Source organism: Tachypleus tridentatus, chromosome 1, assembly GCF_004210375.1.
Source record: "Tachypleus tridentatus isolate NWPU-2018 chromosome 1, ASM421037v1, whole genome shotgun sequence".
In the NCBI taxonomy this organism is placed as follows: domain Eukaryota; kingdom Metazoa; phylum Arthropoda; class Merostomata; order Xiphosura; family Limulidae; genus Tachypleus; species Tachypleus tridentatus.
In genome coordinates, this window is record NC_134825.1 from 157819605 (window position 1) to 157844117 (window position 24513).

The following is a 24513-nucleotide window of genomic DNA, read 5'->3' on the forward strand; positions in this document are numbered from 1 at the left end:
CTGTCTTTTTTATAACGCGCTCACAACTAAAGGTGCAAAGTCTCTTCCAGGAATATCCTACATATTGATTCCGAATCCGTTACATATAACATTTGTTGCTCTTTTGAATTAAGCACAAAGCTATACAATGGAGGGACTATCTGTGCTCTGCCTACCACGGATATCGAAACCCGGCTTTTAGCGTCGTAAGTCCACAGACATGCCGCTGTGCCACTGGGAAATATATATAACTAAAGAAACGTACCACATATTGATGTCTTTAGATGAAAGATTAAAACATACAATGACCATCTGATTACATATACACTTGTTTTTCTTCTGAGAGAAAGTCATCCCTACAGATAATTGGAATATTCAGTCTATTTTAAGAAAGGTTTTTGTAATAATTCCCAAATTTTAGATATACGATAATTTTTGACAGGCATTTAGAAGATGCTAATTCACTTACCTGTCTTCGATCACGGTAGTATTACCTGCTTTTTTATTTATATCCTACCTAGTTTGACGTCATAATGATGTGAATGATGTGGTGTCACACATACATAACGCCGTGACTGATATGGTCCTGAGAAATCCCTCTTTGACGGGCTTTTATTAATTAGGAAAAGTTAAGAAATTTAAAAGCTCTTTACGCCTGTATTATAAATATTCCACTACAATTGGAACGGACAATTAAAAGAGGAAGAATTATTGGAAAAACAATGGAATTAAACAACTCGAGCATGACAATTAGGCTGACCAATCAACACTTGATTTTGTATATATTCATACTTATATTGCTAAGCGACATGATATAAAAGCCATTGTTGGAACGCATTGTAGACAAAATGCACTGGCTTTTCTATATATTAGAAGTTGTAAAACAAGATATCACATTTTTACCTGGTAGATTGCCTTATTACAAAGATACGTAAGCACAGACGTGTGTATCTGTCTGTCGATTTGCCAGTAAGGAAATAATTAAATAACTGAATATTAGGATTTGGACGCTAACACATGTGTTAACTGAAACAGTTGAAAGATTTAAATTTATAGTGATCAAATAATAATTAAGTTTTTGTTAAGTAGAGACCAAACTCTTAAATTATTGTGACAAAACGCAGCCACTCACTGTTTTCATAACGTCTCTTTTTGTGTGTGTGTACATTTTAGTCTAAATATTTCTTTACTTATCGATCAATCGAACGTAGACCACTCGCTTCTACTTGACAGGACATTTGTTTGTAGTTAAGCACTTAGCTATGTTCTTCCCACCAGGGGTATAGAAACCCAGTTTCTCGTGTTGTAAGTCAGCAGACATACCATTGTGCCACCTGCAGACGAGTTAAGTGTATTAATCTTAAATTTTAATTATTTTTAAGTATGCACAAACCACACCTGTATTAACATCGCCTTCTTTTACTATTTAGTGGCCCGGCATGGTCAGGTGGGTCAAGGCGTTCGACTCGTAATCTGAGGGTCGCGGGTTCGAATCCCGGTCGCACCAAACATGCTCGCACTTTCAGCCGTGGGGCGTTATAATGTGACGGTCAATCCCACTATTCGTTGGTAAAAGTATAGCCAAAGAGTTGGCGGTGGGTGGTGATGACAAGTTGCTTTCCCTCTAGTCTTACACTGCTAAACTAGGAACGGCTAGCACAGGTAGCCCTCGAGTAGCTTTGTGCAAAATTTAAAACAAACAATGCTATTTAGTATATGCACTCCGAAAGTCAATATTGATTGTATTGCCTGGTTTTTATCATGACGTGATAAAAATTTCGAACATTAATCAGTTTTAAGAGAGAATCTAGTGAATAAAATAAATAAATAAATATCATTTCTTCACGTTTTCATGGATTATTTCTTTTCTTCGTTGATATAACACATCTTAACAAGTGGAGAGACAAAGTCACAATTTACACTTAAGCCTACTTATTTCTACGATTAAGTTTACCATTTATATTCTGTATTCATCTCGTGCGGGTACACTGCACGAGCTACTTTCAAATGGAAATAACGGAAGTTTAATTCAGAAATATTGCAAACACAACTTTAATATACTGATCGCAATATTTATCTATATTCCTGAACCAATGACTTAATATTCATGTCACTGGATTCTTGAGCCTTTTCAAAAATTATTTTGTTAATTTTTTTTTCTATTTTCATGTTTTTAACATCATCGAGATATCCTACAATACTTCTCAAGTCTGAATAGCTAACTAGAGTAAAGGCATCAAAACAGAAACACCCACCACGACAAGCGCTCTGACCGGCCTTTGAGAAAATAACGAAATTGGTTGTTACTCTTATAACGCATTCTCTTGTTGCCAATTTTAAATTATTAGTTATATATGTGCATGTAGATAGACAGACAGTTATCACTAATTACTTATCAGCTTCGGCTGCTTATCTCTTTTTGTCGCTAGGGGAGTCGTGAGAATCGTTTTGTGTTGGTAGTGACCGATATTCGATGCTGAATGTTTTTTGATATATAGTCTGCTGCGTTATTTATTATAGCCCTAAATTATTACTTTCTTTTTAGGGCTTTATTCTTCCCTAGAGTATTGAAATCGCATTCACGGATAATGTTGTAAATTATATTCCCCCTCACTCTTTTGCCGAGTGTTTAGATGCCTCGGGGCGCACGTATAACTGGTATGAATAGTCGGTTTTGTAATAAACCCCACACGTTAAAAATAAATAAATAAGCACCAGTAATAAAATAAGGATAATCTTGCATATGGATGCTTACTTAAACTGAAATCATTTCTAATCTGAGGTCAGGCTAGAACTAGCGGTGAGCATACAATTCGAAGGGTCCCAGGTTCGGGCCGCAATTCCATCGAAACGGTTACAGCGAATTTGTTATTCGGTTAGGAGCAGAAAAGAACCTTTGTGACGGTAGATGAATGCTTTCCCTCTGGTAAGTACTTCATAATTATTGACCTGGCTTATTAGCCAGTGTATCGTAGAAAGGTTTTTGCTCAGGCTGAATGTTCTAGTGTCATCTGTTTTGCCCCTCAGTGGCTCATCGGTATGTCTGCGGACTTACAACGCTAAAAACAGTGTTTCTATACCCGTGGTGGGCAGAGCACAGATAGCCTATTGTGTAGCTTTGTGCTTAATTCAAAACAACAAACACCAACAATCATCTGTTTTAAGTTTCATAAGCCAGATGTAAACAGTATTAGAGGAAAAGCAGAAGTTGTTTAAAAATTAATTTCAAAGTCATTGTTTTAGTTTATATTTATCTGTATTTTGCTAAATAAACTGGTTTCTTAATTTTTTATTTATATTAATAATTCTTACAGATACTTTCGTAAGAAGATATATATTTATGTATAATTGGTCTTTTTTCACAAATCTCTTTCTATGAAAATAATATAAACATTATGTCGAAAATGTTCAGCAAGACTTGAATTCTGACAGACAAAAATGAACTTGTGTGAAGAAATATTGAGAACAAATTCAACCAGAAGTTAGTTTGACAGTCGGGAATGAGCTTGTGTGAAGAAATATTGAGAACAAATTCAACCAGAAGTTAGTTTGACAGTCGGGAATGAGCCTGTGTGAAGAAATATTGAGAACAAATTCAACCAGAAATTAGTTTGACAGTCGGGAATGAGCTTATGTGAAGAAATACTGAGAACAAATTCAACCAGAAGTTAGTTTGACAGTCGGGAATGAGTTTGTGTGAAGAAATATTGAGAACAAATTCAACCAGAAGTTAGTTTAACAGTCGGGAATGAGTTTGTGTGAATAAATATTGATGACAAAATCAACCAAAAGTTAATTTACCTGCTTGTATATCAGACCTATGAAAGAGAGAAAAAATCTTGTATCGAACTGATGAGCATTAAAATAACCAACGTGAGAATTAGAGTTGGTACAGCAGTGGGTCTACGAACTTAAAATGTTAAAATACGGGGCTCGGTTCTACGGGGTGGACACAGCAAAAACCTAACGTGGCTATGTTCTAAAAATCATTTGTTATTAAGCACTAAGCTACACAAACCCTATCTGTGCTCTCCATACCACGGATATCGAAACCCGGTTTCTATCAGTATACCTCTACAGACATACCACTACGCCACCTTCATTTAATTTAAGTAAATGTTAAATATACAAAGCCTACCTGACACCTTTCTTAAAAACAGCCAATTAGTAACATTCTACCGCCTACTATCCACGCTAAGGGGCTGACTTTTACTCGTATAACATACACACGGCTTAAATTATGGGGTATATTTTGTGGAATTTCACAGACTCGAACTCGACTCGGAGGCTCCAAAATAATAAACTACTATATAGCCAGCCCCATCTCCAAAAGTAAACATATCGTGTTTAAATTGGAATACTTTTATGGTATCATGGAAATGTTATTTTGAGCTCAAACTGTTCCAGTGAGTTTATTGTCTTTTATTCTCCAGTTCTCCAACTGATCAATTGATTACTTACAAACTGGTAGAATTTTCGGAGTTAAATAATTAATAAAATTGATAACAAATGCACAAGAAAAACGTGAAAAGAACAGTCAATAGGTAGGTATTCTCATTTCGTCAGTTTAAAACAAGCTATTGTTTAAAAACAAAATGACTAGCAAGGATATTGACGTACAATATCTAAATTGGTTAAACATAACTTTTCGAAGAGACGTGCTCCGTCTGTTGTTTTTTTTAATTATTTTTATATTTTAGAAACAATTTGAATTACTTTTTTATCAATTGTCAGTTCAATTGCACGTAAAGAACTCTAGCTTGTTGCAGAAAAGCTCTTCGATTTCTACAGCATGTTTAATATCTGCATTCATCTACGTGCCTCATAACATTTACGTTCCGAACCATAAACAACGGAGGTCGTGTTCACTCGTTTTAATTTGTCTCGTACCTCAATTCCTCTCCTAACAGCTGCCATCACGAGTCGTCCACGTTCTTCCTTAGAAATAGACAAACCAGTCGATTAAACACCACTCGATCCGAAATCTCAACAAAGTCCGTGGCTAATACGCGGCACCTCTCGTTGAAACAGTGTAGCACAGTTTATCTTCGTTCCATTAGTCCTTGCAGCTTCACCCTATCTCGAACACGGTCGGGCTCGAGCAGCGAGGGAGAAACGAACCAGATAACCGATCACAAAAGAGTCCTCTCCATCAGAGAGTTAATTATTTCCCGGCGAAGTGTTCTTGCAGTGTAGTGCCTTCAGGGTTGTCTATTCCAGGATGGTGTGAAATGAAAAACTTGTACTTGCCTCTTCACTAGAGATAACAGACTCGTCATCAGTTGTCAGGCCTTCCCGCCTTTGCTGGACTCTATGTATGGCTTCTGTACCGACACATCACTTATAGCATGGTGAAAAAAAATCTATTTCACCTTCATAGCTAAATACGCTGTCACAAGTCTCCTTTTTAACCTTACAACAGCGTCACGTGACTTTTTGTTTGATTCGTGTCAAGTATCATATGAGTGTTCAACAAGATGTTGTACGTGTGTTATCACTAACAACACAATAATAACTCTGTATCATATTTCAATACTACTTTGATATTGTTCAGCGAGTCTCGTGATGTGAATGATTTAGTGTTACGTAATGTAATATATGTATACATCAATACAAGGTAAACATTGTTTATTGTGTTTATAGATCCGTATGGAAGGAACATTGTCTGTTTATAGTTTGCATAGTAAAAAAGTACTTTAACAGAATAACAATCACGTCTTTAATAAGCACTGAAAAGATGCATACTCTGATAAAACTTTATGAATATTAGGAAAGTTTTACGAATTATGAAACTAAGACTTTTTGTAGCCTTAATCTGAAAACACATCTTATGTTAAGAGGTTATATAATCTAGAAAACTGAGTTTTTAAAGAAAAGACTGCGCTTAAAACGGTAACTAATTTATCTTTTCTGTAGATTTTGTTTCGCTTATTACAGCTTCACGTAAGTGTTAACTGTGACCTGAATACTGAACGTGATGTCGTGCGTATGTATGTTAATTGTACTTAAAGAGCACAAAATAAAAGTTCACATAACAACGTTGTTTGAATATCAATCAGTCCTAGATAGGGTCAGCTTTTTATATACATTTGGATAAGTTATTAATGCATCAAACAGCTTTTTGTTTTATAAACTTTACTTGTTTATTGTTATACACAAAGCTACACAATGAACTATCTGTGCTGTGACCAACACGAGCATCAAAACCCTGGTTTTAGCGTTATAGGTCTTCGGACTTATCGCTGTGCAAGTGGGAGCGGGTCTGTACATTTGTTAGTAACGGAGTACCTAATAACATATGAGACATGAAACAAATTGAAAAAAAATAATAAAAATATGGGAGTTAATATCTCTAAGTACTGCTAGAATCGTCTACTTCACTCAGAATATGAATGGTTTCGCCAAGCTGTGTCACTCAGTTCTCCACATTGAGAGTTGTCACGACAGACAAAATCAGTCATGACAGGGAAAATTAGTAAAGCTACTGCAATACGTTAACCCTATTGGTAGTCGATGATATAAAGCAAGTCAGCATAGTTTGAGGTTTAATAAAATGGAATATATTTGTAGTCACCAGATATGGCATACAAATACATAAGAAATTACGACAAACATAGGAAGGCGTGTAAACAGAAGACGTTAACAGTTTAAAAAATTTAATTTGAGGAGAAGAGGTTGTTGCTTTTTTTAATTTCGCGCAAAGCTACACGAGGGCTATCTGCGCTAGCCGTCACTAATTTAGCAGTGTAAGACTAGAGAGAAGGCAGTTAGTCATCACCATCTACCGCCAACTCTTGAGCTACTCTCTTACAAACGAATAGTGTAATTGGCTGTCACATTATAACGCTTCCACGGCTGAAAGGGCGAGCATGTTTGGTGTGAGGAGATTCAAACCCGAGACACTCAGATTACGAGTCGAACGTCTTAACCCACCTGGCAATGCCGGGGCCTGTGGAAAAGAGGAAAATCCAAATTTTAGAATTACTTACTTAAATTATTTACAAAGATAATTCTCGGTATCTATGAAGTTCCAGATTTATTAGCTAAAATTCTAGTTCCTTATCTTCATGTTTTAAAACAAGTTCGGTACTGTTCTGTTTTCAAGTTAATATTTGTTTGTTGAAATTTGCGCCAAGCTCCTTGAGGACTATCTGCGATAACTGTCCTTGCTTTAGAAGTGATAGACTAGAGGGAAGACAACTAATAAGTGCCACACACATATGGAGTCAACTCTTTATGAATGAAAGGAGGGGGTTGATCGTCCCATATAATGTCCCCACGGTTGAAAGGATGAGTATGTTTGGTGACAAGATCTTAAGTCGCCATCCACATATTGCGAGTCAAGCGCCCTAAGCAACATGCCTTGCCATGTTTGTATTTTTAAGTTAATGTGTTTTACAGTTCAATAAAGATGTCTCATGTTAACTTTCCCTAAAAGAGATATGACAAACAGACGTGTGTGGCCAACATGATTTATGTACGCCTCTACTGTTTTCGGTAATATATCTTTGGTAAATATATAAAACGACCTGACGATTAATTGTTTTTAATTGTTATTATACGTCTTGCTTGTTTTTCGTTATTGCTGTGTTTTTGGGTTGACACATGAGTAGGAGGACAGCTTGTGAACAGTGCCTGTTGGTTTCACTTAGTTTATTTGTATCTGACCGAAAATTGGAATTCGAGTGTCAGTTTTATATCTTTCATATTGTCCTTGTTACGGTAACGGAACACAAACCTCAAATCTTTGTAGAATACGTGCACGAGAACAACCTGGCCACACCTGGCCCTGTTAAAAGGTTCTGAACCAAAAAGTACACATGCAAAAAAAGAAGAAGATAGTCCTATCTCAAAAACTCTGAGTACAACGTACTCTATCGTTGTTGGTAACGAAAAGTGTAAGGGTTCATTCATGATGAACTTAGCTGACCCAGTATGGGATCTGAACTTACTGAGTGAAACAATAATCAGGTTCTCTTGTTAGTTCCAAGACACTTCGTTACAGTTTGTGAATAATATAATTGAACCAGTATGACATACAAACTTACAATTTTATTAGAGAACGTGTGTGTGTTTGTTAATGATATTTTTCATTTAGATGACTAATGAACTTACCAATGAGCTAACGTTTGATTACGTCACTGATTCACAGTCCAACATTAAAAACAAGTCTGAATTACTCACTTTAGTACCTACTCAACAACATTGTTTAGAAGTAAGTGTCTGTGAAAAATCGATGTTTTCTGGATTACTTCCCTGTTTTGATAGCTATAATCCTACAATATTCGAAATTAATTTAGTGAACGTTTCAACAATAATGTAATAAGAAATAGTTATACGAACAAAATAAGCAAACTTTATTGATTTATCTTAACGGCTTTCTGTGTTTCATGATACTTTTAATTGCTACTAACACTGCAGGTGGTCCAGTTTGAGGAAGTGGTTAAAGTTCTCGATTCCAAATCCGAGGATTGCTGGTTCGAATCCAGGTTACACACAACAGAATATCTCGTTCTTACAGGTACGGTGATGTTATAATGCGACGTTAAAAAGTGACGTTAGAATATATGTGTAATGGTTGTTTATAATCGTGTTTTTTTTTCCAAATAAATATGAATATTAGCTTTCATGGGTACATTGTGTTCTAGGAATACTTGGGAAAAGATTTGCTCCTGTATGTGATGACGTATTAATGTAGTTCGTGAGGGTTTATATAACACATCTATTGAAAGGTTTATACTCACTTTTAAATCATTATAATAGAGCATAGAGTATGTTTTACATTAAGATTTGTAGTTAAATGAAGAAATAACATTATTTCAAATAACGATTTGTTTTGCCCTCTAACAATGAGTTACAAGACAGTTCGTAAATACATAACTGTCACTTTAAATAAAGGACGAGTGATAATTATAAAGCACCCCCCTCAGTGGTTCGGTGGTATGTCTTCAGGCATACGACACTAAAATTTTGATCTCGATACCCGTGGAGGACAGAGCACAAATATCTGACAATGTAGTTTTCGCTTAACAACAAACAAATCCCACAAATAAGCAATTATAGAAATAAGTTCTTGCAAACATATCAAGTATGATAAATTAATCCTTAGCATGCCACCTGGTGACAGTACTGTATGGAGTCGTTACATTAATCAACGTATGTGAAACAGTGATATGAACTTGCATTTCTAATTCACTATCGAAATACTAAAATTATTTTTCAGTGTGGATTTCGGTGACGCCTTTTAGCAATTTTCAGATAACACACTAAGAAAAAATATATATTAAAATAGCAAACAGAGATATGAGCATTTCTCGTGTTTGTGTGTGTGTGTGTGTAAAATGTAATTATAAGTATAGATCTTATATTAGTCACGAGCTAGCTGGGATTCATATGTCTTGCGAGTTTGTAGTAACACTTATTTAGACTAACGAAATTTAAAACATAAAAAGTAGTGACAAAAATAAAGCAAATTTGCAAAAGGTTCATTCGAATCCGCCTACGTTTCAACACCAGGAAGTTAGGAACTGTTTGCAACTCGTTTATGTATAAACCAACAGGAAATAGTTTGTTTGAAACACAACGCTTGTTAATCTTGTATAATTGATTCGAAACCCAAAACTTGTCAAAACGTGATTTTAACGATTCTCTAACTGTTTAATGTTATTAAGAACCTTGACACGCTAAATTATTGTTTATTGAAAGGAATATAAACTTGCTTATCAAATGATCTGTCGACGTAAGTTCTATCAAGCTATCATTTATTCTTTAAAACTCTTTTTCTATTCACTTGCTATTAACAACAAATAAAGTTTTAATCGCAAAGGTTTTCAATCTACTGTTAAAGAATCATTTCGAAAAGAGTGTTTGTCTTTTAAGCCTGTTTATCCTTAAGCTTCTTCACTCTAATAGGCCCAGCACAGCCACGTGGTTAAGGCACTCGATTCGTAATCTGAGAGTCGCGGGTTCGAATTTCCGGCACGCCAAACATGTCCGACCTTTCAGCTGTGGAAGCGTTATAATGTGAAGGTCAATCCCACAATTCGTTTGTAAGAGAGTAGTCCAAGAGTTGGCGGAGGGTAATGATGACTAGCTGCCTTCCCTCTAGTCTTACACTGCTAAATTAGGGATGGCTAGCGCAGATAGCCCTTGAGTAGCTTTGTGCAAAATTAAAAAAAAACAAAAAACAAATCACTCTAATAATGTCGTAACAAATACAGCTGTTTAACGAGAACGTTATGTGGGGTTTATAGACCTCTACACCAGATGTCTCTATATCTCGCGAACGGTTCAACATATCCTTGAACTTTCACTTGTAAGATAAGCTTTGTAAAACGTTCAATAACATGACATGTTTAATTTTACCTTTTTTTAAAATATGATTACAAATTAATCCTGGTCTCTCTCTCTCTTTTTTCAATGTTACTTATAGATTCCCAAAAGCTCAAACACGAATAATATATTTTTAAACTAAATTGTCACTAGAGGTCGCTTTTTAATACACTTCTAGATTCCCAAACACTCAAACACGAATTATATATTTTTAAACTAAATTATCACTAGAGGTCGTTTTCACGTTGTTAGCTTGCAAAATGTCTTATTTCGGTAGTTTCCCATTATAACAAGTTAGAAATGTCATGAAATATTTTACAGCTCAAACTATAAAATATTTAGTGTTTAATTAAATAAATATATATATATATATATATATTAAATATCAATAAGAAAATAGAAGTGTTTCATATTCATATGAGACAAAGTTTAGCCTGTAGGAACTGAATTTATAAAGAACCAAATTCACTCTGACCTGTTGTATTCCAGCCAATCTTATGAGCCCTGGTATTTAACGAAAAACCTCGACAGCTCTAGATATGACAGATGTAGTGTGGTTGGCATATGTAATATATTATTTTTACTTTTGCAAAAAAAAAAAACTTTCGAAAAACAACAGTATTTAAGTACATAAGAATATGACATAACTTATCAAACAGTTACCATATAAGCATTATTTTATAATTTGGAAACAAGAGTTTTATTCAAATTAAATGTAGAGGCAAAGAGTTATCTTGTTATTCTGGATATTTTTTTCGTGTATTTATTGTTAAACACAAAGCTACACAATAGGCTTTCTGTGCACTGCCAATAGTAGGTATAATCTATCAGACTGACCGCTGAGCCACCAAGGGCCTGGAACATTAATTAAAAATGCTATTAAAGACATTCCTTTCCCAACAAGACCCTGTTTTGGTGTTCCTTCCCAGAGTTTTTTTGTATCTTAGTGGCGATAATAAGTGAGTGAACTTAAAAGTTGGTAAGGTCAACATTTGTGGAGCTCGAGCTATCTTGAAGAGCATGTTTTTATTATTTATTGTTGATTTAAAAGTTACTTTGACATTTTTGAATCATTATTTCTAATTGTGAATCAATGTAATGTTATTTAAACCAAATTTAAAACAAATATTTCAAGTGATATGCTAATTTAGTTGTGGGGGAGGGAGCAATGCTAATTTATTTGTGGGGGGGAGCATCAGTTTTGCAATTTTACCAACTGGGGCTCAGCTCTTAATTCGCAACCCGTTAGCGTAGATTTCGTACAAATCAAAGTAACGATTTGTTGAGCAACTAACTTCACACGTTCCCCCAGTGACTAAGCTGAAATCTAAGGGCTCACACCGTTAAAATCCAAGTTTCAATACTTCTGGTGGGCACAGGAGAGAAAGCCCGTTCTATAACTTTCCACTTAACAAGAAACAAACAAAAAAATACCATCACACCAATTTTAATTTATGATTTATAAAATATCTTTATTTAAAAGTAAAAAAAAAAATTAAAAGCCAGACGGGAAGGATTTGTTGAGGTATCCACATAACAGTCTACTTTTGCAGTATCTAAAACTAAGTCAGAACTAAATAGATGTCCATAAACGCCGTTGAATTTTTTTACTAGTCAATCCTGAGATATACATCAGTTATTTAATTAGTAGGTTCTGGTTTTGTTCATTATACAAATGTATTATAATACTCAGGTACGGAGTCAGCGAATTCAAATCTTAGAATCAAGGAGTGTAAAAAGAGTGTTAGAAGGTATTTGTTAAGAGAAAACAAGTGTTAAAATGTCAAGTACATCATTCTTACTTATCGTTGTTTAAACGAATTGGAATTAATTATTTTGATTCAGGAAATTGTTTTCTTCCAAGTAACCGTCATTTCCATAACTGTAAAAAAAAAAGTGTACGTTAACCAATATATTTAATTACATTTTGGATACACAAAATACGAAACAGTTCCTTGCATAATGTGTCGAGTTCATTCTGGTGAGTCAAGGCTTTCGACTCGTAATCTGAGGGTCGCGGTTTCGAATCTCCGTCGCACCAAACATGCTCGCTCTTTTAGCCGTGGGGGCGTTGTAATGTGACAGTCAATCCCACTATTCGTTGATAAAAGAGTAGCCCATATGTTGGTGGTGAGTGATGATGACTAGCTGCCTTCTCTCTTGTCTTACACTGCTAAATTAGGGACGGCTAGCGCAGATAGCCCTCGTGTAGCTTTGCACACAAAAAATCACCTGGTATTACCTTAAAAATACTGATTTATATTGTGTGTGTGTTTTCGTATTGCAAATCCACATCGGGCTATCTGCTGAGCCCATCGAGGGGAATCGAACCGCTGATTTTAGCGTTGTAAATACGTAGATTTACCGCTGCACTAGCGGGGAACTCTGATCTATCTTACCTAACAAGAAAACTTTACACCAGAAAGTCGATGTTAATATAATTTTGGTGGTTGTTGTCACGAAATGACAAGCTATTGATCGATCAAAACAAACTGGATTTTTTTGAGTATCCTGAAATAATCGATTATTGATACAATCAACTCATATTTTACTATAAACTAATTTTTCTCCAGCATTTATCAAGAGAAATATTTTTCTAAAAATTATTTTTTTTAAAGAGTGACTTAAAGATCAGAGCAAATTATTTTAACAGCATATTCTTTTTGTCTAAGCCTGGACGTGGCTTAGTAGTTAGCGTCTCGGGCTGTGGACCTAGTCTAGGATTCGAGGCGTGAAGTTGTTGAGCACTTTCTACATTTCATAACCCCCAAGGTGGCACTGAGATACGTCTGCGGAATCACACCGCTAGAAATCGGGTTTCGATACCCGTGGTGGGCAGAGCACAGATAGCCCAATATGTAGTTTTGGGCTTAATTCCAGTCAATCAATCGAATTCTACATTTCCAGTTCTGGCACAGTTTATTAAAGCGCTACAACTCTCGTTTTTCGGTACAAAAAACTGAATACAGCCATTGTGGCGGCAGTTGCCCCTGGTTGGCTGCCTTTCCTCAGGTCAAATGTCCAATAAAATTAAAGGTTTCAGTGCGATTAAAAGTACATTATAAAAACAAAGTTAAAGAAACCCCTAAAGATGAGTAGAAACGAGTGTCATTTACTGTAATTTCTTATAAGCTACATCGTGTATAATCGCATCTTTTATAAGTTAAAGTAGTGAAAAAACAAAACAAGAAACTCATTTAAAAATTTCACCCGAGTTTAAACCGTGGCTGTACCACAGCTGTTATCGAGCTACCTGTAGGCTTACGTGAAAACATTTCACTTATACTCCACGTGCGTTTTTCACAGCAGTTATTTATTTATAAGAAAAAAGTCGTAAAATATAAAAGAATAAATGTTGGGACTTTTTTCTTTCATTTTATTATATTCCAACGATTTTTATAGAATTTTTATAGATTTTTATTTCGACAAAACCACAACATATGGTTTATATGTTAGTGTGACTTACTCGTGAATTTGTTCTTCGAAGAAACACCATAAATGTTTATGCTGTTGATAGCTGATCGATAAATATTCTTGGAAAATAGCATTAAAAAAGTCACATTTCTTCTTTGGCTTTTATATTTTACAATTTTTTTCTTAAGAAGAAATAACTACTATGGCAAAGCACGTGGAATATACGTGAAATGTATTCATCTAAGTCTTCCTGTAACAAAACATCAGTTGCGTTACAGGCGCGATATTTATACTGGGGTACGATTGAAACAAACGTTTGTTTTAATTGTAACGTTTGCTTGTAGAAAGCGATTTTACACACGGTGCAGGTTATTTGTTTGTTTGTTTTTTTTGAAATTCGTACAAAGCTAAACGAGTGCTAGCTGCGCGAGCCGTCCCTAATTTAGCCGTGAAAGACCAGACAAAAGGCAACTAGTCATCATCACCCACCGCCAACTCTTGGACTACTTTTTACCAACAAATAGTGGGATTGATCGTTACATCATAACGCCCCCACGGCGGAAATTGGCGAACATGTTTGGTATGACGAGGGCTCGAACAAGCGACCCTCAGACTACGGGCCTCAGTGCAGGTTATATATTGGAAAAATACGTATACAAATGAACTGATATACGAAATAAATATTAATAAAGAGGGGTTTAAAGAAGTTATTAAGTGAAATGAAGAAGAAAGACGCTTTCCTGCTGATTGTTAAACGTAAATAGATAAAGATAAATGTGCGACATAAAATAGAGATCGAATTTACGATGATGAGAGGTAACTGCTCTTTACAAATGGTCTTTTATATACTTTCTTCGTAAACAATCCAGGAAAATGTAATCGAATTTCTTGTATGATCAGTTCTAATTCGAACTGCGAACCGTAGTGATGGATGAAACACCCAATCAGTTCCTATACTTAATGCAGTTCCAGTCATCCAACGAACACTGACAAGAGCTTCGTTCTGCTTAAATCTGATGTCTTTTTAAGGGTCCATTAAACCCTATTGGACGTGTAAAGCGGCTTTCATCCTTCGGGTCGCTTGCAATGTAGAGTTAGCCTTAATAAAGTTAACAAAGCCCAGACTCGCAAGAAAAAGGCGTATTATCGGATTACAAGCCAAAAAGCCTAAGCCTGACGTTGCTACGTATAAGGATCTATCATTCTACTAAAAGTCGCGTATCGTCAATTCTGCACCAGAGAGAAGAGGGGGAAAAAAGAGACATATGCTGTTTCTAGGTTAGAGCTATATCTATCCATATAGCAATAGTTCTATAACTCGGTTATTGTCGTATGTTCTGAAAGGAGAGCGAACATTCCATTTTCCTCTGTCAGAGTGCCGACGATACACAACAGTGATTGACTTGAAATCTGTAACGTGTGACCTTTTACATTAATGTAGAATTCAGATAAGTGTGTTGGATGAGAGAGAGAGGTGATACAGACAACGTTCTACAAGAAGTGTGTTAACTCAGGAAAAAAGTAACTGAGACGCACATTGAAATATCAACTGTGATACAGAATTGCAAAAAGCTCTTTACGAATTAACTTTCTTTGTTATCAAGTGAGTCGATTTTCAGAAATATAAAAATATACAATAAGAATAAAATCAAACTTGAAAAGTTCCTATCAGAAAGAGTGTCTTTGTTACATCTAATACACCATTAAGATAAGTCTTGAGTGTCTTTGTTACGTCTAATACACCACTGAAACATGTTTTGAGTTTCTTTGTTCGGTCTAATTCACCACTAAGATAAGTCTCGACTTTCTTTGCTAGGTCAAATACACCATTAAGATACGTCTCGAGTTTCTTTGTTACGTCTAATACACCATTAAGATAAGTCTTGAGTTTCTATGTTATGTCTAATACACTATTAATATATGTCTTGAGTCTCTTTGTTAGGTCTAATACACCATTAAGATAAGTTTTGAGTTTCTTTGTTACGTCTAATACACCACTAAGACATGTCTTGAGTGTCTTTGTTACGTCTAATACACCATTAAAATAAGTCTTGAGTTTCTTTGTTACGTCTAATACACCACTGAAACATGTTTTGAGTTTCTTTGTTACGTCTAATTCACCACTAAGATAAGTCTCGAGTTTCTTTGCTAGGTCAAATACACCATTAAGATACGTCTCGAGTTTCTTTGTTACGTCTAATACACCATTAAGATAAGTCTTGAGTTTCTATGTTATGTCTAATACACGCTAAGATATGTCTTGAGTTTCTTTGTTACGTTTAAAACACCATTAAGATAAGTCTTGAGTTTCTTTGTTACGTCTAATACACCATTAAGATAAATCTTGAACTCCTTTATTACGTTAATACACCATTAAGATAAATCTTGAACTCCTTTATTACGTCTAATACACCATTAAGATAAGTCTTGAGTGTCTTTGTTACGTCTAATGCACCACTAAGATAAGTCTTGAGTGTCTTTGTTACGTCTAATACACCATTAAGATAAGTCTAGAGTCTTATTGTTACGTCTAATACACCACGATATGTCTTGAGTTTCTTTGTTACGTCTAATACACCATTAAGATAAGTCTTGAGTTTCTTTGTTACGTCGTCTAACACACTATTAAAATAAGTCTTGAGGTTCTTTTTACGTCTAATACACCATTAAGATAAGTCTTGAGTGTTTTTGTTACGTCTAATACACCACTAAGATAAGTCTGGAAATTCTTTGTTACGTCTAATACACTATTAATATATGTCTTGAGTCTCTTTGTTAGGTCTAATACACCATTAAGATAAGTCTTGAACTCCTTTATTACGTCTAATACACCATTAAGAAAAGTCTTGAGTGTCTTTGTTACGTCTAATACACCACTAAGATATGTCTTGAGTTTCTTTGTTACGTCAAATACACCATTAAGATAAGTCTTGAGTTTCTTTGTTACGTCTAATACACCACGATATGTCTTGAGTTTCTTTGTTACGTCTAATACACCACTAAGATAAGTCTGGAATTTCTTTGTTACGTCTAATACACTATTAATATATGTCTTGAGTCTCTTTGTTAGGTCTAATACACCATTAAGATAAGTTTTGAGTTTCTTTGTTACGTCTAATACACCACTAAGATCTGTCTTGAGTGTCTTTGTTACGTCTAATACACCACTGAAACATGTTTTGAGTTTCTTTGTTCGGTCTAATACACCACTAAGATACGTCTGGAATTTCTTTGTTACGTCTAATACACTATTAAGATAAGTCTTGAACTCCTTTATTACGTCTAATACACCATTAAGATAAGTCTTGAACTCCTTTATTACGTCTAATACACCATTAAGATAAGTCTTGAGTGTCTTTGTTACGTCTAATACACCACTAAGATACGTCTGGAATTTCTTTGTTACGTCTAATACACTATTAACATATGTCTTGAGTCTCTTTGTTAGGTCTAATACACCATTAAGATAACTCTTGAACTCCTTTATTACGTCTAATACACCATTAAGAAAAGTCTTGAGTGTCTTTGTTACGTCTAATACACCATTAAGATAAATCTTGAACTCCTTTATTACGTCTAATACACCATTAAGATAAATCTTGAACTCCTTTATTACGTCTAATACACCATTAAGATAAATCTTGAACTCCTTTATTACGTCTAATACACCATTAAGATAAGTCTTGAACTCCTTTATTACGTCTAATACACCATTAAGAAAAGTCTTGAGTGTCTTTGTTACGTCTAATACACCACTAAGATATGTCTTGAGTTTCTTTGTTACGTCAAATACACCATTAAGATAAGTCTTGAGTTTCTTTGTTACGTCTAATACACCACGATATGTTTTGAGTTTCTTTGTTACGTCTAACACACTATTAAAATAAGTCTTGAGGTTCTTTTTTACGTCTAATACACCATTAAGAAAAGTCTTGAGGTTCTTTTTTACGTCTAATACACCACTAAGATATGTCTTGAGTGTCTTTGTTACGTCTAATACACCATTAAAATAAGTCTTGAGTTTTTTTGTTACGTCTAATACACCACTGAAACATGTTTTGAGTTTCTTTGTTCGGTCTAATTCACCACTAAGATAAGTCTCGAGTTTCTTTGCTAGATCAAATACACCATTAAGATACGTCTCGAGTTTCTTTGTTACGTCTAATACACCATTAAGATAAGTCTTGAGTTTCTATGTTATGTCTAATACACCACTAAGATATGTCTTGAGTTTCTTTGTTACGTCTAATACACCATTAAGATAAGTCTTGAATTTCTTTGTTACGTCTAATACACTATTAATATATGTCTTGAGTCTCTTTGTTAGGTCTAATACACCATTAAGATAAGTTTTGAGTTTCTTTGTTACGTCTAATACACCACTAAGATATGTCTTGAGTGTCTTTGTTACGTCTAATACACCACTGAAACATGTTTTGAGTTTCTTTGTTCGGTCTAATTCACCACTAAGACACGTCTGGAATTTCTTTGTTACGTCTAATACACTATTAAGATAAGTCTTGAACTCCTTTATTACGTCTAATACACCATTAAGATAAGTCTTGAACTCCTTTATTACGTCTAATACACCATTAAGAAAAGTCTTGAGTGTCTTTGTTACGTCTAATACACCATTAAGATAAATCTTGAACTCCTTTATTACGTCTAATACACCATTAAGATAAATCTTGAACTCCTTTATTACGTCTAATACACCATTAAGATAAATCTTGAACTCCTTTATTACGTCTAATACACCATTAAGATAAGTCTTGAACTCCTCTATTACGTCTAATACACCATTAAGAAAAGTCTTGAGTGTCTTTGTTACGTCTAATACACCACTAAGATATGTCTTGAGTTTCTTTGTTACGTCAAATACACCATTAAGATAAGTCTTGAGTTTCTTTGTTACGTCTAATACACCACGATATGTTTTGAGTTTCTTTGTTACGTCTAACACACTATTAAAATAAGTCTTGAGGTTCTTTTTTACGTCTAATACACCATTAAGAAAAGTCTTGAGGTTCTTTTTTACGTCTAATACACCACTAAGATATGTCTTGAGTGTCTTTGTTACGTCTAATACACCATTAAAATAAGTCTTGAGTTTTTTTGTTACGTCTAATACACCACTGAAACATGTTTTGAGTTTCTTTGTTCGGTCTAATTCACCACTAAGATAAGTCTCGAGTTTCTTTGCTAGATCAAATACACCATTAAGATACGTCTCGAGTTTCTTTGTTACGTCTAATACACCATTAAGATAAGTCTTGAGTTTCTATGTTATGTCTAATACACCACTAAGATATGTCTTGAGTTTCTTTGTTACGTCTAATACACCATTAAGATAAGTCTTGAGTTTCTTTGTTACGTCTAATACACCATTAAGATAAATCTTGAACTCCTTTATTACGTCTAATACACCATTAAGATAAATCTTGAACTCCTTTATTACGTCTAATACACCATTAAGATAAATCTTGAACTCCTTTATTACGTCTAATACACCATCAAGATAAATCTTGAACTCCTTTATTACGTCTAATACACCATTAAGATAAGTCTTGAGTGTCTTTGTTACGTCTAATACACCACTAAGATATGTCTTGAGTTTCTTTGTTACGTCAAATACACCATTAAGATAAGTCTTGAGTTTCATTGTTACGTCTAATACACCACGATATGTTTTGAGTTTCTTTGTTACGTCTAACACACTATTAAAATAAGTCTTGAGGTTCTTTTTTACGTCTAATACACCATTAAGATAAGTCTTGAGGTTCTTTTTTACGTCTAATACACCATTAAGAAAAGTCTTGAGGTTCTTTTTTACGTCTAATACACCACTAAGATATGTCTTGAGTGTCTTTGTTACGTCTAATACACCATTAAAATAAGTCTTGAGTTTTTTTGTTACGTCTAATACACCACTGAAACATGTTTTGAGTTTCTTTGTTCGGTCTAATTCACCACTAAGATAAGTCTCGAGTTTCTTTGCTAGATCAAATACACCATTAAGATACGTCTCGAGTTTCTTTGTTACGTCTAATACACCATTAAGATAAGTCTTGAGTTTCTATGTTATGTCTAATACACCACTAAGATATGTCTTGAGTTTCTTTGTTACGTCTAATACACCATTAAGATAAGTCTTGAGTTTCTTTGTTACGTCTAATACACCATTAAGATAAATCTTGAACTCCTTTATTACGTCTAATACACCATTAAGATAAATCTTGAACTCCTTTATTACGTCTAATACACCATTAAGATAAATCTTGAACTCCTTTATTACGTCTAATACACCACTAAGATAAATCTTGAACTCCTTTATTACGTCTAATACACCATTAAGATAAGTCTTGAGTGTCTTTGTTACGTCTAATACACCACTAAGATAAGTCTTGAGTGTCTTTGTTACGTCCAATACACCATTAAGATAAGTCTTGAAGTCCTTTATTACGTCTAATACACCATTAAGATAAGTCTTGAACTCCTTTATTACGTCTAATACACCATTAAGATAAGTCTTGAGTGTCTTTGTTACGTCTAATACACCACTAAGATACGTCTGGAATTTCTTTGTTACGTCTAATACACTATTAACATATGTCTTGAGTCTCTTTGTTAGGTCTAATACACCATTAAGATAACTCTTGAACTCCTTTATTACGTCTAATACACCATTAAGAAAAGTCTTGAGTGTCTTTGTTACGTCTAATACACCACTAAGATACGTCTGGAATTTCTTTGTTACGTCTAATACACTATTAATATATGTCTTGAGTCAATTTGTTGGGTCTAATACACCATTAAGATAAGTCTTGAACTCCTTTATTACGTCTAATACACCATTAAGATAAGACTTGAACTCCTTTATTACGTCTAATACACCATTAAGAAAAGTCTTGAGTGTCTTTGTTACGTCTAATACACCACTAAGATATGTCTTGAGTTTCTTTGTTACGTCAAATACACCATTAAGATAAGTCTTGAGTTTCTTTGTTACGTCTAATACACCACGATATGTTTTGAGTTTCTTTGTTACGTCTAACACACTATTAAAATAAGTCTTGAGGTTCTTTTTTACGTCTAATACACCATTAAGATAAGTCTTGAGGTTCTTTTTTACGTCTAATACACCATTAAGAAAAGTCTTGAGGTTCTTTTTTACGTCTAATACACCACTAAGATATGTCTTGAGTGTCTTTGTTACGTCTAATACACCATTAAAATAAGTCTTGAGTTTTTTTGTTACGTCTAATACACCACTGAAACATGTTTTGAGTTTCTTTGTTCGGTCTAATTCACCACTAAGATAAGTCTCGAGTTTCTTTGCTAGATCAAATACACGATTAAGATACGTCTCGAGTTTCTTTGTTACGTCTAATACACCATTAAGATAAGTCTTGAGTTTCTATGTTATGTCTAATACACCACTAAGATATGTCTTGAGTTTCTTTGTTACGTCTAACACACCATTAAGATAAGTCTTGAGTTTCTTTGTTACGTCTAATACACCATTAAGATAAATCTTGAACTCCTTTATTACGTGTAATACACCATTAAGATAAATCTTGAACTCCTTTATTACGTCTAATACACCATTAAGATAAATCTTGAACTCCTTTATTACGTCTAATACACCATTAAGATAAATCTTGAACTCCTTTATTACGTCTAATACACCATTAAGATAAGTCTTGAGTGTCTTTGTTACGTCTAATACACCACTAAGATAAGTCTTGAGTGTCTTTGTTACGTCCAATACACCATTAAGATAAGTCTTGAGTCTCTTTGTTAGGTCTAATACACCATTAAGATAAGTCTTGAACTCCTTTTTTACGTCTAATACACCATTAAGAAAAGTTTTGAGTGTCTTTGTTACGTCTAATACACCACTAAGATATGTCTTGAGTTTCTTTGTTACGTCAAATACACCATTAAGATAAGTCTTGAGTTTCTTTGTTACGTCTAATACACCACGATATGTCTTGAGTTTCTTTGTTACGTCTAAATCACCATTAAGATAAGTCTTGAGTTTCTTTGTTACGTCTAACACACTATTAAAATAAGTCTTGAGGTTCTTTTTTACGTCTAATACACCATTAAGATAAGTCTTGAGTGTCTTTTTTACGTCTAATACACCACTAAGATAAGTCTGGAATTTCTTTGTTACGTCTAATACACTATTAATATATGTCTTGAGTCTCTTTGTTAGGTCTAATACACCACTGAAACATGTTTTGAGTTTCTTTGTTCGGTCTAATTCACCACTAAGATACGTCTGGAATTTCTTTGTTACGTCTAATACACTATTAACATATGTCTTGAGTCTCTTTGTTAGGTCTAATACACCATTAAGATAACTCTTGAACTCCTTTATTACGTCTAATACACCATTAAGAAAAGTCTTGAGTGTCTTTGTTACGTCTTATACACCACTAAGATATGTCTTGAGTTTCTTTGTTACGTCAAATACACCATTAAGATAAGTCTTGAGTTTCTTTGTTACGTCTAATACACCACGATATGTCTTGAGTTTCTTTGTTCGGTCTAATTCACCACTAAGATAAGTCTCGAGTTTCTTTTTTTACGTCTAATACACCATTAAAATAAGTCTTGAGTGTCTTTGTTACGTCTAATACACCACTACGATAAGTCTGGAATTTCTTTGTTACGTCTAATACACTATTAATATATGTCTTGAGTCGCTTTGTTAGGTCTAATACGCCATTAAGATAAGTCTTAAGCCCCTTTGTTTCGTCTAATACACCACTGAAATATATTTTGAGTTTCTTTGTTACGTCTAATACACCATTAAGATAAGTCTTGAGTTTCTTTGTTACGTCTAATACACCATAAAAATAAGTCTTGAGTTTCCTTGTTACGTCTAATACACCATTAAGATAAGTCTTGAACTCGTTTTATTACGTCTAATACACCATTAAGATAAGTCTTGAGTGTCTTTGTTACGTCTAATACACCACTAAGATACGTCTGGAATTTCTTTGTTACGTCTAATACACTATTAAGATAAGTCTTGAACTCCTTTATTACGTCTAATACACCATTAAGATAAGTCTTGAACTTTTTTATTACGTCTAATACACCATTAAGATAAGTCTTGAGTGTCTTTGTTACGTCTAATACACCACTAAGATAAGTCTTGAGTGTGTTTGTTACGTCTAATACACCACTAAGATACGTCTGGAATTTCTTTGTTACGTCTAATACACTATTAATATATGTCTTGAGTCTCTTTGTTAGGTCTAATACACCATTAAGATAAGTCTTGAACTCCTTTATTACGTCTAATACACCATTAAGATAAGTCTTGAACTCCTTTATTACGTCTAATACACCATTAAGATAAGTCTTGAGTGTCTTTGTTACGTCTAATACACCACTAAGATATGTCTTGAGTTTCTTTGTTACGTCAAATACACCATTAAGATAAGTCTTGAGTTTCATTGTTACGTCTAATACACCACGATATGTTTTGAGTTTCTTTGTTACGTCTAACACACTATTAAAATAAGTCTTGAGGTTCTTTTTTACGTCTAATACACCATTAAGATAAGTCTTGAGGTTCTTTTTTACGTCTAATACACCATTAAGAAAAGTCTTGAGGTTCTTTTTACGTCTAATACACCACTAAGATATGTCTTGAGTGTCTTTGTTACGTCTAATACACCATTAAAATAAGTCTTGAGTTTTTTTGTTACGTCTAATACACCACTGAAACATGTTTTGAGTTTCTTTGTTCGGTCTAATTCACCACTAAGATAAGTCTCGAGTTTCTTTGCTAGATCAAATACACCATTAAGATACGTCTCGAGTTTCTTTGTTACGTCTAATACACCATTAAGATAAGTCTTGAGTTTCTATGTTATGTCTAATACACCACTAAGATATGTCTTGAGTTTCTTTGTTACGTCTAATACACCATTAAGATAAGTCTTGAGTTTCTTTGTTACGTCTAATACACCATTAAGATAAATCTTGAACTCCTTTATTACGTCTAATACACCATTAAGATAAATCTTGAACTCCTTTATTACGTCTAATACACCATTAAGATAAATCTTGAACTCCTTTATTACGTCTAATACACCATTAAGATAAATCTTGAACTCCTTTATTACGTCTAATACACCATTAAGATAAGTCTTGAGTGTCTTTGTTACGTCTAATACACCACTAAGATAAGTCTTGAGTGTCTTTGTTACGTCCAATACACCATTAAGATAAGTCTTGAAGTCCTTTATTACGTCTAATACACCATTAAGATAAGTCTTGAACTCCTTTATTACGTCTAATACACCATTAAGATAAGTCTTGAGTGTCTTTGTTACGTCTAATACACCACTAAGATACGTCTGGAATTTCTTTGTTACGTCTAATACACTATTAACATATGTCTTGAGTCTCTTTGTTAGGTCTAATACACCATTAAGATAACTCTTGAACTCCTTTATTACGTCTAATACACCATTAAGAAAAGTCTTGAGTGTCTTTGTTACGTCTAATACACCACTAAGATACGTCTGGAATTTCTTTGTTACGTCTAATACACTATTAATATATGTCTTGAGTCAATTTGTTAGGTCTAATACACCATTAAGATAAGTCTTGAACTCCTTTATTACGTCTAATACACCATTAAGATAAGACTTGAACTCCTTTATTACGTCTAATACACCATTAAGAAAAGTCTTGAGTGTCTTTGTTACGTCTAATACACCACTAAGATATGTCTTGAGTTTCTTTGTTACGTCAAATACA